The 19,703-nt window shown below is 41.1% G+C and overlaps 1 protein-coding gene across 1 annotated transcript in view; it reads right to left on the reverse strand.

The window, feature by feature from the left end:
- LOC109901020 (zinc finger protein ZFPM2-like) overlaps nucleotides 1-19,703 on the reverse strand; it is a 200,440-nt gene that overhangs the window by 134,039 nt on the left and 46,698 nt on the right. The window lies entirely within an intron of this gene.

Below are 19,703 nucleotides of genomic sequence, written 5' to 3' on the forward strand. Positions count from 1 at the left end.
ACAGATATACATAGAGGGAGAGACAGAGACAGATACAGATATACATAGAGAGACAGAGACAGATATACATAGAGGGACAGAGACAGAGACAGATATACATAGAGGGAGAGAGACAGACACAGATATACATAGAGTTAGAGAGACAGAGACAGATATACATAGAGACAGAGACAGATAAATATAGAGAGACAGAGACAGATAAATATAGAGAGACAGACACAGATATACATAGAGTTAGAGAGACAGAGACAGAGATACATAGAGACAGAGACAGATAAATATAGAGAGACAGAGACAGATATACATAGAGAGACAGAGACAGAGACAGATATACATAGAGGGACAGAGACAGAGACAGATATACATAGAGACAGAGACAGATAAATATAGTGAGACAGAGACAGATATACATAGAGGGTCAGAGACAGAGACAGATATACATAGAGGGAGAGAGACAGACACAGATATACATAAAGAGACAGAGACAGATATACATAGAGTTAGAGAGACAGAGACAGATATACATAGAGACAGAGACAGATATACATAGAGGGACAGAGACAGAGACAGATATACATAAAGAGACAGAGACAGATATACATAGAGACAGAGACAGAGACAGATATACATAGAGACAGAGACAGATAAATATAGAGAGACAGAGACAGACATACATAGAGAGACAGAGACAGAGACAGATATACATAGAGGGACAGAGACAGAGACAGATATACATAGAGACAGAGACAGATAAATATAGAGAGACAGAGACAGATATACATAGAGGGTCAGAGACAGAGACAGATATACATAGAGGGAGAGAGACAGACACAGATATACATAGAGACAGAGACAGATATACATAGAGGGTCAGAGACAGAGACAGATATACATAGAGGGAGAGACAGATACAGATATACATAGAGACAGAGACAGATATACATAGAGGGACAGAGACAGAGACAGATGTACATAGAGACAGAGACAGATATACATAGAGGGACAGAGACAGAGACAGATATACATAGAGGGATAGAGACAGAGACAGATATACATAGAGGGAGAGACAGATACAGATATACATAGAGGGAGAGAGATAGATACATAGAGACAGATACAGATATACATAGAGGGACAGAGACAGAGACAGATATACATAGAGACAGAGACAGATATACATAGAGGGACAGAGACAGAGACAGATATACATAGAGACAGATACAGATATACATAGAGACAGAGACAGATATACATAGAGGGACAGAGACAGAGACAGATATACATAGAGACAGAGACAGATATACATAGAGACAGAGACAGATATACATAGAGACAGAGACAGAGACAGATATACATAGAGACAGAGACAGATATACATAGAGACAGAGACAGATATACATAGAGACAGAGACAGATATACATAGAGACAGAGACAGAGACAGATATACAGAGACAGATATACATAGAGACAGAGACAGAGACAGATATACATAGAGTTAGAGAGACAGAGACAGATATACATAGAGACAGATACAGATATACATAGAGACAGAGACAGATATACATAGAGACAGATACAGATATACATAGAGGGAGAGACAGATACAGATATACATAGAGTTAGAGAGACAGAGACAGATATACATAGAGGGAGAGACAGAGACAGATATACATAGAGACAGATACAGATATACATAGAGACAGAGACAGATATACATAGAGGGAGAGACAGAGACAGATATACATAGAGGGAGAGACAGATACAGATATACATAGAGACAGATACAGATATACATAGAGACAGAGACAGATATACATAGAGACAGAGACAGAGACAGATATACAGAGACAGATATACATAGAGACAGAGACAGAGACAGATATACAGAGACAGATATACATAGAGGGAGAGACAGAGACAGATATACATAGAGGGAGAGACAGAGACAGATATACATAGAGGGAGAGACAGAGACAGATATACATAGAGACAGATACAGATATACATAGAGACAGAGACAGATATACATAGAGGGACAGAGACAGAGACAGATATACATAGAGTTAGAGAGACAGAGACAGATATACATAGAGGGAGAGACAGATACAGATATACATAGAGAGACAGAGACAGAGACAGATATACATAGAGTTAGAGAGACAGAGACAGATATACATAGAGGGAGAGACAGATACAGATATACATAGAGACAGATACAGATATACATAGAGACAGAGACAGAGACAGATATACATAGAGACAGATACAGATATACATAGAGACAGAGACAGATATACATAGAGACAGATACAGATATACATAGAGACAGATACAGATATACATAGAGACAGAGACAGAGACAGATATACATAGAGACAGAGACAGATATACATAGAGACAGAGACAGATATACATAGAGACAGAGACAGATATACATAGAGACAGATACAGATATACATAGAGGGAGAGACAGATACAGATATACATAGAGACAGATACAGATATACATAGAGACAGAGACAGAGACAGATATACATAGAGACAGAGACAGATATACATAGAGACAGAGACAGATATACATAGAGACAGAGACAGATATACATAGAGACAGATACAGATATACATAGAGACAGAGACAGATATACATAGAGGGACAGAGACAGAGACAGATATACATAGAGACAGATACAGATATACATAGAGACAGAGACAGATATACATAGAGGGACAGAGACAGAGACAGATATACATAGAGACAGAGACAGATATACATAGAGACAGAGACAGATATACATAGAGGGAGAGACAGAGACAGATATACATAGAGGGAGAGACAGAGACAGATATACATAGAGGGACAGAGACAGACACAGATATACATAGAGTTAGAGAGACAGAGACAGATATACATAGAGGGAGAGACAGATACAGATATACATAGAGACAGATACAGATATACATAGAGACAGAGACAGATATACATAGAGGGACAGAGACAGAGACAGATATACATAGAGACAGATACAGATATACATAGAGACAGAGACAGATATACATAGAGGGACAGAGACAGAGACAGATATACATAGAGACAGAGACAGATATACATTGAGACAGATATACATAGAGGGAGAGACAGAGACAGATATACATAGAGGGAGAGACAGATACAGATATACATAGAGACAGAGACAGAGACAGATATACATAGAGGGACAGAGACAGACACAGATATACATAGAGTTAGAGAGACAGAGACAGATATACATAGAGGGAGAGACAGATACAGATATACATAGAGGGAGAGGGACAGAGACAGAGACAGATATACATAGAGGGAGAGGGACAGAGACAGATATACATAGAGACAGAGACAGAGACAGATATACATAGAGGGAGAGAGACAGACACAGATATACATTGAGTTAGAGAGACAGAGACAGAGACAGATATACATAGAGGGAGAGGGACAGAGACAGATATACATAGAGACAGAGACAGAGACAGATATACATAGAGGGAGAGACAGATACAGATATACATAGAGGGAGAGGGACAGAGACAGAGATACATAGAGGGACAGAGACAGAGACAGATATACATAGAGGGAGAGGGACAGAGACAGAGACAGATATACATAGAGGGAGAGACAGATACAGATATACATAGAGACAGATACAGATATACATAGAGACAGAGACAGAGACAGATATACATAGAGACAGATACAGATATACATAGAGACAGAGACAGATATACATAGAGACAGATACAGATATACATAGAGACAGATACAGTATACATAGAGACAGAGACAGAGACAGATATACATAGAGACAGAGACAGATATACATAGAGACAGAGACAGATATACATAGAGACAGAGACAGATATACATAGAGACAGATACAGATATACATAGAGGGAGAGACAGATACAGATATACATAGAGACAGATACAGATATACATAGAGGGAGAGACAGAGACAGATATACATAGAGACAGAGACAGATATACATAGAGACAGAGACAGATATACATAGAGACAGAGACAGATATACATAGAGACAGATACAGATATACATAGAGACAGAGACAGATATACATAGAGGGACAGAGACAGAGACAGATATACATAGAGACAGATACAGATATACATAGAGACAGAGACAGATATACATAGAGGGACAGAGACAGAGACAGATATACATAGAGACAGAGACAGATATACATAGAGACAGAGACAGATATACATAGAGGGAGAGACAGAGACAGATATACATAGAGGGAGAGACAGAGACAGATATACATAGAGGGACAGAGACAGACACAGATATACATAGAGTTAGAGAGACAGAGACAGATATACATAGAGGGAGAGACAGATACAGATATACATAGAGACAGATACAGATATACATAGAGACAGAGACAGATATACATAGAGGGACAGAGACAGAGACAGATATACATAGAGACAGATACAGATATACATAGAGACAGAGACAGATATACATAGAGGGACAGAGACAGAGACAGATATACATAGAGACAGAGACAGATATACATAGAGACAGATATACATAGAGGGAGAGACAGAGACAGATATACATAGAGGGAGAGACAGATACAGATATACATAGAGACAGAGACAGAGACAGATATACATAGAGGGACAGAGACAGACACAGATATACATAGAGTTAGAGAGACAGAGACAGATATACATAGAGGGAGAGACAGATACAGATATACATAGAGGGAGAGGGACAGAGACAGATATACATAGAGACAGAGACAGAGACAGATATACATAGAGGGAGAGAGACAGACACAGATATACATAGAGTTAGAGAGACAGAGACAGATATACATAGAGGGAGAGACAGAGACAGATATACATAGAGGGAGAGGGACAGAGACAGATATACATAGAGACAGAGACAGAGACAGATATACATAGAGGGAGAGAGACAGACACAGATATACATAGAGTTAGAGAGACAGAGACAGAGACAGATATACATAGAGGGAGAGGGACAGAGACAGATATACATAGAGACAGAGACAGAGACAGATATACATAGAGGGAGAGACAGATACAGATATACATAGAGGGAGAGGGACAGAGACAGAGATACATAGAGGGACAGAGACAGAGACAGATATACATAGAGGGAGAGGGACAGAGACAGAGACAGATATACATAAAGAGACAGAGACAGATATACATAGAGGGAGACAGATACAGATATACATAGAGACAGAGACAGATACAGATATACATAGAGACAGAGACAGATACAGATATACATAGAGACAGAGACAGATACAGATATACATAGAGACAGAGACAGAGACAGATATACATAGAGGGAGAGACAGATACAGATATACATAGAGACAGAGACAGATAAATATAAAGAGACAGAGACAGATATACATAGAGGGACAGAGACAGAGACAGATATACATAGAGAGACAGATAAGCATAGAGGGAGAGACAGAGACAGATATACATAGAGACAGAGACAGATATACATAGAGGGACAGAGACAGAGACAGATATACATAGAGAGACAGATAAGCATAGAGGGAGAGACAGAGACAGATATACATAGAGACAGAGACAGATATACATAGAGGGAGAGAGACAGAGACAGATATACATAGAGACAGAGACAGATATACATAGAGGGAGAGACAGATACAGATATACATAGAGGGAGAGAGATAGATACATAGAGACAGATACAGAGACAGAGATACATAGAGACAGAGACAGATAAATATAGAGAGACAGAGACAGATATACATAGAGGGAAAGAGACAGAGACAGATATACATAGAGAGACAGATAAGCAGATATACATAAAGAGACAGAGACAGATATACATAGAGGGAGAGAGACAGAGACAGATATACATAGAGGGAGAGAGACAGAGACAGATATACATAGAGGGAGAGACAGAGACAGATATACATAGAGAGACAGATAAGCATAGAGGGAGAGACAGAGACATATATACACAGAGAAAAAGAGACAGAGACAGATAAACAGAGAGGGAGAGAGACAGAGACAGATATACATAGAGAGAAAGAGACAGAGACAGATATACATAGAGAGAAAGAGACAGAGACAGATATACATAGAGAGAAAGAGACAGAGACAGAGACAGATATACATAGAGCAACAGAGACAGAGACAGAGATACATAAAGGGACAGAGACAGAGACATATATACATAGAGGGACAGAGACAGAGACAGATGAACATAGAGAGACAGATAAGCATAGAGGGACAGAGACAGATATACATAGAGGGACAGAGACAGATATACAGAAAGGGACAGAGACAGAGACAGATATACATAGAGGGAGAGACAGAGACAGATATACATAGAGGGAGAGACAGAGACAGATATACATAGAGGGAGAGAGACAGAGACAGATATACATAGAGGGACAGAGACAGAGACATATATACATAGAGGGACAGAGACAGAGACAGATATACATAGAGACAGATATACATAGAGGGACAGAGACAGAGACAGATATACAGAGACAGATATACATAGAGGGAGAGACAGAGACAGATATACAGAGACAGAGACAGATATACATAGAGGGAGAGAAACAGAGACAGAGACAGATATACATAGAGACAGAGACAGATATACATAGAGGGAGAGACAAAGACAGATATACAGAGACGGAGACAGATATACATAGAGGGAGAGAAACAGAGACAGAGACAGATATACATAGAGACAGAGACAGATATACATAGAGGGAGAGACAAAGACAGATATACATAGAGGGAGAGACAGAGACAGATATACATAGAGGGACAGAGACAGAGACAGATATACATATAGACAGAGACAGATATACATAGAGGGACAGAGACAGAGACAGATATACATAGAGGGACAGAGACAGATATACATAGAGACAGAGACAAAGACAGATATACATAGAGGGACAGAGACAGAGATACCTAGAGGGAGAGAGACAGAGACAGATATACATAGAGGGAGAGACAGAGACAGATATACATAGAGGGAGAGACAGAGATACATAGAGGGAGAGAGGGAGAGACAGATATACATAGAGGGACAGATACAGAGATAGAAATACATAGAGCCAGAGACAGAGGCAGATATACATAGAGACAGAGACAGAGACAGATATACATAGAGACAGAGACAGATATACATAGAGACAGAGACAGATATACATAGAGAAAAAGAGACAGAGAAAGATATACATAGAGGGACAGAGACAGAGACAGATATACATCAAGGGAGAGAGACAGAGACAGAGACAGATATACATAGAGGGACAGAGACAGAGAAAGATATACATAGAGACAGAGACAGATATACATACAGGGAGAGACAGAGACAGATATACATAGAGGGACAGAGACAGAGACAGATATACATAGAGGGAGAGAAACAGAGACAGATATACATAGATGGACAGAGACAGAGACAGATATACATAGAGGGAGAGAAACAGAGACAGATATACATAGATGGACAGAGACAGAGACAGATATACATAGAGACAGAGACAGATATACATAGAGACAGAGACAGAGACAGATATACATAGAGGGAGAGAGACAGAGACAGAGATACATAGAGGGACAGAGACAGAGACAGATATACATAGAGACAGATACAGAGACAGATATACATAGAGGGAGAGAGACAGAGACAGATATACATAGAGGGAGAGAGAGAGAGACAGATATACATAGAGGGACAGAGACAGAGACAGATATACATAGAGGGAGAGACAGAGACATATATACATAGAGGGAGAGACAGAGACAGAGATACATAGAGGGACAGAGACAGAGACAGATATACATAGAGGGAGAGACAGAGACATATATACATAGAGGGAGAGACAGAGACAGAGATACATAGAGGGACAGAGACAGAGACAGATATACATAGAGGGAGAGACAGAGACAGATATACACAGAGGGAGAGAGACAGAGACAGAGATACATAGAGGGACAGAGACAGAGACAGATATACATAGAGACAGAGACAGATATACATAGAGGGAGAGAAACAGAGACAGATATACATAGATGGACAGAGACAGAGACAGATATACATAGAGGGACAGAGACAGAGACAGATATACATAGAGACAGAGACAGATATACATAGAGACAGAGACAGATATACATAGAGGGAGAGAAACAGAGACAGATATACATAGATGGACAGAGACAGAGACAGATATACATAGAGACAGAGACAGATATACATAGAGGGAGAGAGACAGAGACAGATATACATAGAGGGACAGAGACAGATATACATAGAGGGAGAGGGACAGAGACAGAGACAGATATACATAGAGGGAGAGACAGAGACAGATATACATAGAGGGAGAGAGACAGAGATACATAGAGGGACAGAGACAGAGACAGATATACATAGATGGAGAGACAGAGACAGATATACATAGAGGGAGAGAGACTGAGACAGAGATACATAGAGGGACAGAGACAGAGACAGATATACATAGAGGGAGAGACAGAGACAAATATACATAGAGGGAGAGACAAAGACAGATATACATAGAGGGACAGAGACAGAGACAGATATACATAGAGGGACAGAGACAGAGACAGATATACATAGAGACAGAGACATATATACATAGAGGGAGAGAGACAGAGACATATATACATAGAGGGAGAGAGACAGAGACAGATATACATAGAGGGACAGAGACAGATATACATAGAGGGACAGAGACAGAGACAGATATACATAGAGGGACAGAGACAGATATACATAGAGGGACAGAGACAGAGACAGATATACATAGAGGGACAGAGACAAAGACAGATATACATAGAGACAGAGACAGATATACATAGAGACAGAGACAGAGGCAGATATACATAGAGACAGAGACAGATATACATAGAGGGAGAGAGACTGAGACAGATATACATAGAGGGAGAGACAGAGACAGATATACATAGAGGGAGAGACAGAGACAGATATACATAGAGACAGAGACAGAGATACATAGAGGCAGATATACATAGAGACAGAGACAGATATACATAGAGGGAGAGAGACTGAGACAGAGATATATAGAGGGAGAGAGACTGAGACAGATATACATAGAGGGAGAGAGACAGAGACAGATATACATAGAGACAGAGACAGATATACATAGAGACTGAGACAGATATACATAGAGGGAGAGAGACTGAGACAGATATACATAGAGGGAGAGAGACAGAGACAGATATACATAGAGGGACAGAGACAGAGACAGAGATACATAGAGGGAGAGACAGAGACAGATATACATAGAGGGAGAGAGGAAGAGACAGAGATACATAGAGGGAGAGACAGAGACAGATATACATAGAGGGATAGAGACAGAGACAGAGATACATAGAGGGATAGAGACAGAGACAGAGATACATAGAGACAGAGACATATATACATAGAGGGATAGAGACAGAGACAGAGATACATAGAGGGAGAGGCTCTCAAGAGAAGACAGGCTATGTGCTCACTGCCCACAAAATGAGGTGGAAACTGAGCTGCACTTCCTAACCTCCTGCCCAATGTATGACCATATTAGAGAGACATATTTCCCTCAGAGACAGATATACAGAGACAGATATACATAGAGGGAGAGAGACAGAGACAGAGACAGATATACATAGAGGGACAGAGACAGAGACAGATATACATAGAGACAGATATACATAGAGGGACAGAGACAGAGACAGATATACATAGAGGGAGAGACAGAGACAGATATACATAGAGGGAGAGACAGAGACAGATATACATAGAGGGACAGAGACAGAGACAGATATACATAGAGACAGAGACATATATACATAGAGGGAGAGAGACAGAGACAGATATACATAGAGGGACAGAGACAGAGACAGATATACATAGAGACAGAGACAGATATACATAGAGGGACAGAGACAGATATACATAGAGACAGAGACAGATATACATAGAGGGACAGAGACAGAGATACATAGAGGGACAGAGACAGAGACAGATATACATAGAGGGAGAGACAGAGACAGATATACATAGAGGGAGAGACAAAGACAGATATACATAATGGGACAGAGACAGAGACAGATATACATAGAGACAGAGACAGATATACATAGAGGACAGAGACAGAGGCAGATATACATAGAGACAGAGACAGATATACATAGAGGGAGAGAGACTGAGACAGATATACATAGAGGGAGAGACAGAGACAGATATACATAGAGGGAGAGACAGAGTAAGATATACATAGAGACAGAGACAGAGATACATAGAGACAGAGACAGATATACATAGAGACAGAGACAGAGGCAGATATACATAGAGACAGAGACAGATATACATAGAGGGAGAGAGACTGAGACAGAGATATATAGAGGGAGAGAGACTGAGACAGATATACATAGAGGGAGAGAGACAGAGACAGATATACATAGAGACAGAGACAGATATACATAGAGACTGAGACAGATATACATAGAGGGAGAGAGACTGAGACAGATATACATAGAGGGAGAGAGACAGAGACAGATATACATAGAGGGACAGAGACAGAGACAGAGATACATAGAGGGAGAGACAGAGACAGATATACATAGAGGGAGAGAGGAAGAGACAGAGATACATAGAGGGAGAGAAAGAGACAGATATACATAGAGGGATAGAGACAGAGACAGAGATACATAGAGGGATAGAGACAGAGACAGAGATACATAGAGACAGAGACATATATCATAGAGGGATAGAGACAGAGACAGAGATACATAGAGGGAGAGGCTCTCAAGAGAAGACAGGCTATGTGCTCACTGCCCACAAAATGAGGTGGAAACTGAGCTGCACTTCCTAACCTCCTGCCCAATGTATGACCATATTAGAGAGACATATTTCCCTCAGAGACAGATATACAGAGACAGATATACATAGAGGGAGAGAGACAGAGACAGAGACAGATATACATAGAGGGACAGAGACAGAGACAGATATACATAGAGACAGATATACATAGAGGGACAGAGACAGAGACAGATATACATAGAGGGAGAGACAGAGACAGATATACATAGAGGGACAGAGACAGAGACAGATATACATAGAGACAGAGACATATATACATAGAGGGAGAGAGACAGAGACAGATATACATAGAGGGACAGAGACAGAGACAGATATACATAGAGACAGAGACAGATATACATAGAGGGACAGAGACAGATATACATAGAGACAGAGACAGATATACATAGAGGGACAGAGACAGAGATACATAGAGGGACAGAGACCAGAGACAGATATACATAGAGGGAGAGACAGAGACAGATATACATAGAGGGAGAGACAAAGACAGATATACATAATGGGACAGAGACAGAGACAGATATACATAGAGACAGAGACAGATATACATAGAGACAGAGACAGAGGCAGATATACATAGAGACAGAGACAGATATACATAGAGGGAGAGAGACTGAGACAGATATACATAGAGGGAGAGACAGAGACAGATATACATAGAGGGAGAGACAGAGACAGATATACATAGAGACAGAGACAGAGATACATAGAGACAGAGACAGATATACATAGAGACAGAGACAGAGGCAGATATACATAGAGACAGAGACAGATATACATAGAGGGAGAGAGACTGAGACAGAGATATATAGAGGGAGAGAGACTGAGACAGATATACATAGAGGGAGAGAGACAGAGACAGATATACATAGAGACAGAGACAGATATACATAGAGACTGAGACAGATATACATAGAGGGAGAGAGACTGAGACAGATATACATAGAGGGAGAGAGACAGAGACAGATATACATAGAGGGACAGAGACAGAGACAGAGATACATAGAGGGAGAGACAGAGACAGATATACATAGAGGGAGAGAGGAAGAGACAGAGATACATAGAGGGAGAGACAGAGACAGATATACATAGAGGGATAGAGACAGAGACAGAGATACATAGAGGGATAGAGACAGAGACAGAGATACATAGAGACAGAGACATATATACATAGAGGGATAGAGACAGAGACAGAGATACATAGAGGGAGAGGCTCTCAAGAGAAGACAGGCTATGTGCTCACTGCCCACAAAATGAGGTGGAAACTGAGCTGCACTTCCTAACCTCCTGCCCAATGTATGACCATATTAGAGAGACATATTTCCCTCAGAGACAGATATACAGAGACAGATATACATAGAGGGAGAGAGACAGAGACAGAGACAGATATACATAGAGGGACAGAGACAGAGACAGATATACATAGAGACAGATATACATAGAGGGACAGAGACAGAGACAGATATACATAGAGGGAGAGACAGAGACAGATATACATAGAGGGAGAGACAGAGACAGATATACATAGAGGGACAGAGACAGAGACAGATATACATAGAGACAGAGACATATATACATAGAGGGAGAGAGACAGAGACAGATATACATAGAGACAGAGACAGATATACATAGAGGGACAGAGACAGATATACATAGAGACAGAGACAGATATACATAGAGGGACAGAGACAGAGATACATAGAGGGACAGAGACAGAGACAGATATACATAGAGGGAGAGACAGAGACAGATATACATAGAGGGAGAGACAAAGACAGATATACATAATGGGACAGAGACAGAGACAGATATACATAGAGGGACAGAGACAGAGACAGATATACATAGAGACAGAGACATATATACATAGAGGGAGAGAGACAGAGACAGATATACATAGAGGGACAGAGACAGAGACAGATATACATAGAGGGACAGAGACAGATATACATAGAGGGACAGAGACAGAGACAGATATACATAGAGGGACAGAGACAGATATACATAGAGGGACAGAGACAGAGACATATATACATAGAGGGACAGAGACCAAAGACAGATATACATAGAGACAGAGACAGATATACATAGAGACAGAGACAGAGGCAGATATACATAGAGACAGAGACAGATATACATAGAGGGAGAGAGACTGAGACAGAGATATATAGAGGGAGAGAGACTGAGACAGATATACATAGAGGGAGAGAGACAGAGACAGAGATACATAGAGGGAGAGACAGAGACAGATATACATAGAGGGAGAGAGGGAGAGACAGAGATACATAGAGGGAGAGACAGAGACAGATATACATAGAGGGAGAGAGACAGAGACATATATACATAGAGGGAGAGACAGAGACAGATATACATAGAGGGAGAGACAGAGACAGATATACATAGAGGGAGAGAGACAGAGACAGAGATACATAGAGGGAGAGGCTCTCAAGAGAAGACAGGCTATGTGCTCACTGCCCACAAAATGAGGTGAAACTGAGCTGCACTTCCTAACCTCCTGCCCAATGTATGACCATATTAGAGAGACATATTTCCCTCAGAGACAGATATACAGAGACAGATATACATAGAGGGAGAGAGACAGAGACAGATATACATAGAGGGACAGAGACAGAGACAGATATACATAGAGACAGAGACAGATATACATAGAGGGACAGAGACAGATATACATAGAGACAGAGACAGATATACATAGAGGGACAGAGACAGAGATACATAGAGGGACAGAGACAGAGACAGATATACATAGAGGGAGAGACAGAGACAGATATACATAGAGGGAGAGACAAAGACAGATATACATAATGGGACAGAGACAGAGACAGATATACATAGAGGGACAGAGACAGAGACAGATATACATAGAGACAGAGACATATATACATAGAGGGAGAGAGACAGAGACAGATATACATAGAGGGACAGAGACAGAGACAGATATACATAGAGGGACAGAGACAGATATACATAGAGGGACAGAGACAGAGACAGATATACAATAGAGGGACAGAGACAGATATACATAGAGGGACAGAGACAGAGACATATATACATAGAGGGACAGAGACAAAGACAGATATACATAGAGACAGAGACAGATATACATAGAGACAGAGACAGAGGCAGATATACATAGAGACAGAGACAGATATACATAGAGGGAGAGAGACTGAGACAGAGATATATAGAGGGAGAGAGACTGAGACAGATATACATAGAGGGAGAGAGACGAGACAGAGATACATAGAGGGAGAGACAGAGACAGATATACATAGAGGGAGAGAGGGAGAGACAGAGATACATAGAGGGAGAGACAGAGACAGATATACATAGAGGGAGAGAGACAGAGACATATATACATAGAGGAGAGACAGAGACAGATATACATAGAGGGAGAGACAGAGACAGATATACATAGAGGGAGAGAGACAGAGACAGAGATACATAGAGGGAGAGGCTCTCAAGAGAAGACAGGCTATGTGCTCACTGCCCACAAAATGAGGTGGAAACTGAGCTGCACTTCCTAACCTCCTGCCCAATGTATGACCATATTAGAGAGACATATTTCCCTCAGAGACAGATATACAGAGACAGATATACATAGAGGGAGAGAGACAGAGACAGATATACATAGAGGGACAGAGACAGAGACAGATATACATAGAGACAGAGACAGATATACATAGAGGGACAGAGACAGATATACATAGAGACAGAGACAGATATACATAGAGGGACAGAGACAGAGATACATAGAGGGACAGAGACAGAGACAGATATACATAGAGGGAGAGACAGAGACAGATATACATAGAGGGAGAGACAGAGGCAGATATACATAGAGGGAGAGAGACTGAGACAGAGATATATAGAGGAGAGAGACTGAGACAGATATACATAGAGGGAGAGAGACAGAGACAGATATACATAGAGGGGCAGAGACAGAGACAGAGATACATAGAGGGAGAGACAGAGACAGATATACATAGAGGGAGAGAGGGAGAGACAGAGATACATAGAGGGAGAGACAGAGACAGATATACATAGAGGGAGAGAGACAGAGACATATATACATAGAGGGAGAGACAGAGACAGATATACATAGAGGGAGAGACAGAGACAGATATACTAGAGGGAGAGAGACAGAGACAGAGATACATAGAGGGAGAGGCTCTCAAGAGAAGACAGGCTATGTGCTCACTGCCCACAAAATGAGGTGGAAACTGAGCTGCACTTCCTAACCTCCTGCCCAATGTATGACCATATTAGAGAGACATATTTCCCTCAGAGACAGATATACAGAGACAGATATACATAGAGGGAGAGAGACAGAGACAGAGACAGATATACATAGAGGGAGAGGGACAGAGACAGATATAATAGAGGGAGAGAGACAGAGACAGAGACAGATATACATAGAGGGAGAGAGACAGAGACAGATATACATAGAGGGAGAGAGACAAGAACAGATATACATAGAGGGAGAGAGACAGAGACAGATATACATAGAGGGAGAGAGACAGAGACATATATACATAGAGGGAGAGACAGAGAACAGATATAACATAGAGGGAGAGAGACAGAGACAGATATACATAGAGGAGAGAGACAGAGACATATATACTAGAGGGAGAGAGACAGAGACAGATATACATAGAGGGAGAGAGACAGAGACAGATATACATAGAGGGAGAGAGACAGAGACATATATACATAGAGGGAGAGAGACAGAGACAGATATACATAGAGGGAGAGAGACAGAGACATATATACATAGAGGGAGAGACAGAGATGCAGATATACATAGAGGGAGAGACATGAGACATATATACATAGAGGGAGAGAGACAGAGACATATATACATAGAGGGAGAGACAGAGACAGAATACATAGAGGGAGAGAGACAGAGACATATATACATAGAGGGAGAGACAGAGACAGATATACATAGAGGGAGAGAAGACAGAGACAGATATACATAGAGACAGAGACAGATATACATAGAGGGAGAGACAGAGACAGATATAAGAGACAGATATACAGAGAGGGAGAGACAGAGACAGATATACATAGAGGGAGAGAGACAGAGACAGATATACATAGAGGGAGAGACAGAGACAGATATACAATAGAGGGAGAGACAAAGACAGATATACATAGAGGGAGAGACAGAGACAGATATACATAGAGGGACAGAGACAGAGACAGATATACATAGAGGGAGAGACATATTACATAGAGGGACCAGAGACAGAGACAGATATACATAGAGGGAGAGACAGAGACAGATATACATAGAGGGAGAGACAAAGACAGATATACATAGAGGGAGAGACAGAGACAGATTACATAGAGGAGAGGGAGAGACAGATATACATAGAGGGACAGAGACAGAGACAGATATACATAGAGACAGAGACATATATACATAGAGGGAGAGAGACAGAGACAGATATACATAGAGGGACAGAGACAGAGACAGATATACATAGAGACAGAGACAGATATACATAGAGGGACAGAGACAGATATACATAGAGACAGAGACAGATATACATAGAGGGACAGAGACATATATACATAGAGGGACAGAGACAGAGACAGATATACATAGAGGGACAGAGACAGATATACATAGAGGGACAGAGACAGAGACAGATATACATAGAGGGACAGAGACAAAGACAGATATACATAGAGACAGAGACAGATATACATAGAGACAGAGACAGAGGCAGATATACATAGAGACAGAGACAGATATACATAGAGGGACAGAGACAGATACAGATATATATAGAAGGACAGAGACAGAGACAGATATACATAGAGAGACAGAGACATATATACATAGAGGGACAGAGACAGAGACAGATATACATAGATACCGAGACAGAGACAGATATACATAGAGGGACAGAGACAGAGACAGATATACATAGAGGGACAGAGACAGAGACAGATATACATAGAGGGACAGAGACAGAGACAGATATACATAGAGGGAGAGAGACAGAGACAGAGACAGATATACATAGAGACAGAGACAGAGACAGATATACATAGAGGGAGAGGGACAGAGACAGAGACAGATATACATAGAGGGAGAGGGACAGAGACAGAGACAGATATACATAGAGACAGAGACAGAGACAGATATACATAGAGACAGAGACAGATATTCATAGAGGGACAGAGACAGAGACAGATATACATAGAGACAGAGACAGATATACATAGAGGGAGAGAGACAGAGACAGATATACATAGAGGGACAGAGACAGAGACAGATATACATAGAGGGACAGAGACAGAGACAGAGACAGATTACATAGAGACAGAGACAGAGACAGATATACATAGAGACAGAGACAGAGACAGATATACATAGAGGGAGAGGGACAGAGACAGAGACAGATATACATAGAGACAGAGACAGATATTCATAGAGGGACAGAGACAGAGACAGATATACATAGAGGGAGAGAGACATATATACATAGAGACAGAGACAGAGACAGATATACAGAGAGGGAGAGAGACAGAGACAGAGACAGATATACATAGAGGGAGAGAGACTGAGACAGATATACATAGAGGGAGAGACAAAGACAGATATACATAGAGGGAGAGACAGAGACAGATATACATAGAGGGAGAGGGAGAGACAGATATACATAGAGGGACAGAGACAGAGACAGATATACATAGAGACAGAGACATATATACATAGAGGGAGAGAGACAGAGACAGATATACATAGAGGGACAGAGACAGAGACAGATATACATAGAGACAGAGACAGATATACATAGAGGGACAGAGACAGATATACATAGAGACAGAGACAGATATACATAGAGGGACAGAGACATATATACATAGAGGGACAGAGACAGAGACAGATATACATAGAGGGACAGAGACAGATATACATAGAGGGACAGAGACAGAGACAGATATACATAGAGGGACAGAGACAAAGACAGATATACATAGAGACAGAGACAGATATACATAGAGACAGAGACAGAGGCAGATATACATAGAGACAGAGACAGATATACATAGAGGGACAGAGACAGATACAGATATATATAGAAGGACAGAGACAGAGACAGATATACATAGAGAGACAGAGACATATATACATAGAGGGACAGAGACAGAGACAGATATACATAGATACCGAGACAGAGACAGATATACATAGAGGGACAGAGACAGAGACAGATATACATAGAGGGACAGAGACAGAGACAGATATACATAGAGGGACAGAGACAGAGACAGATATACATAGAGGGAGAGAGACAGAGACAGAGACAGATATACATAGAGACAGAGACAGAGACAGATATACATAGAGGGAGAGGGACAGAGACAGAGACAGATATACATAGAGGGAGAGGGACAGAGACAGAGACAGATATACATAGAGACAGAGACAGAGACAGATATACATAGAGACAGAGACAGATATTCATAGAGGGACAGAGACAGAGACAGATATACATAGAGACAGAGACAGATATACATAGAGGGAGAGAGACAGAGACAGATATACATAGAGGGACAGAGACAGAGACAGATATACATAGAGGGACAGAGACAGAGACAGAGACAGATATACATAGAGACAGAGACAGAGACAGATATACATAGAGACAGAGACAGAGACAGATATACATAGAGGGAGAGGGACAGAGACAGAGACAGATATACATAGAGACAGAGACAGATATTCATAGAGGGACAGAGACAGAGACAGATATACATAGAGGGAGAGAGACATATATACATAGAGGGACAGAGACAGAGACAGATATACATAGAGACAGAGACAGATATACATAGAGGGAGAGAGACAGAGACAGATATACATAGAGGGACAGAGACAGAGACAGATATACATAGAGGGACAGAGACAGAGACAGAGACAGATATACATAGAGACAGAGACAGAGACAGATATACATAGAGACAGAGACAGAGACAGATATACATAGAGGGAGAGGGACAGAGACAGAGACAGATATACATAGAGACAGAGACAGATATACATAGAGGGACAGAGACAGAGACAGATATACAGAGAGGGAGAGAGACAGAGACAGAGACAGATATACATAGAGGGAGAGAGACTGAGACAGATATACATAGAGACAGAGACAGAGATAGATATACAGAGAGGGAGAGAGACAGAGACAGAGACAGATATACATAGAGGGAGAGAGACTGAGACATATATACATAGAGACAGAGACAGAGATAGATATACATAGAGGGAGAGAGACTGAGACAGATATACATAGAGGGAGAGAGACTGAGACAGATATACATAGAGGGAGAGAGACAGAGACAGATATACATAGAGGGACAGAGACAGAGACAGAGATACATAGAGGGAGAGACAGAGACAGATATACATAGAGGGAGAGAGACAGAGACAGATATACATAGAGGGAGAGACAGATACATATATACATAGAGGGATAGAGACAGAGACAGAGATACATAGAGACAGAGACATATATACATAGAGGGAGAGAGACAGAGACAGATATACATAGAGGGAGAGAGACAGAGACATATATACATAGAGGGAGAGACAGATACAGATATACATAGAGGGAGAGACAGAGACAGATATACATAGAGGGAGAGAGTGACATGGGAGAGACAGAGAGAGAGAGACATGGGAGAGAGAGAGAGAGAGAGACATGGGAGAGAGAGAGAG

This window comes from Oncorhynchus kisutch, linkage group LG2 (assembly GCF_002021735.2).
Source record: "Oncorhynchus kisutch isolate 150728-3 linkage group LG2, Okis_V2, whole genome shotgun sequence".
NCBI classification, from domain to species: domain Eukaryota; kingdom Metazoa; phylum Chordata; class Actinopteri; order Salmoniformes; family Salmonidae; genus Oncorhynchus; species Oncorhynchus kisutch.